General features: G+C 36.7%; 1 pseudogene; it reads left to right on the top strand.

Annotated features, from left to right (window-relative positions):
- The first annotated feature begins 390 nt into the window (after positions 1 to 390).
- On the top strand, positions 391 to 611 carry LOC125111871 (mitochondrial import receptor subunit TOM5 homolog; annotated as a pseudogene).
- The last annotated feature ends 255 nt before the right edge of the window (positions 612 to 866 follow it).

The following is an 866-nucleotide window of genomic DNA, read 5'->3' as shown; positions in this document are numbered from 1 at the left end:
GTCTCTAGCACTGTATCTTGGGATTATATTTGGATAAAGGGAATATAATAGATTTTTATCATGAAACCAGTTTACACATTGTTCAAAAATATTCCTCAAGCTTTGAAGTTAGTTGTTTCCTATTTTCAGATTATATTTTACATCTAATATTACACTAAGCAAGATAAAGGACTAAAACTAACTATAGCTTATTAAAATTACCTGGATGACAACTAATCAGTAAAGTTGTTTAGGGGATAGAGATATTACAATTTGCTGAATATTGCAACTCATTGCTATACTGTATGGTTGATAATAAAATACCTTTAATACTAAATAAAAATTCTGGACTGCAAAGCATGTTTATTAAAGCACAATCCATGTACAACTTGCATCGGAACCACCTATGATTGGCACCAGGCAGCCACTAAGAGCAGACCTAGAACACTAAGAACACTAAAAGTGGTGAGGCAGAGCCATGATGTTCTGGATCAAGGACTCTGCGTCAAGCCTGGACCCCAAAGAGATGAAATGGAAGATTCATGAGGATGTGATCTCCTCCACACAGCACTTTCTCATCTATGTGGCCCTGCTTTGAGTCACTCCTTTTAAAGAAACTGGACAGCATATGAAGAGTGGGCATGATGTGTGAATGTTTAAGAACCTGATTACGGTGTCTACTCCTGTCTGCTAATGAATAGGCCCAGAAAGCTATGAGACTCTTTGATTGGATGGACATAAAAATTCTATTCACTAAGTTTGGCTTTGGTAATTGACCTTCATAGCTAAAAGAAAAAGCTATCTGGGAATTATCAACAGATGTCTTGTGGTCAGAGTGCACCCTTTTGCCTGTAATATTTAGCCTCCGTTGGTATAATTGTAAATGA

This window comes from Phacochoerus africanus, chromosome 1 (assembly GCF_016906955.1).
Source record: "Phacochoerus africanus isolate WHEZ1 chromosome 1, ROS_Pafr_v1, whole genome shotgun sequence".
In the NCBI taxonomy this organism is placed as follows: Eukaryota; Metazoa; Chordata; class Mammalia; order Artiodactyla; family Suidae; genus Phacochoerus; species Phacochoerus africanus.
This window is presented reverse-complemented; position numbering and strand designations above follow the sequence as displayed.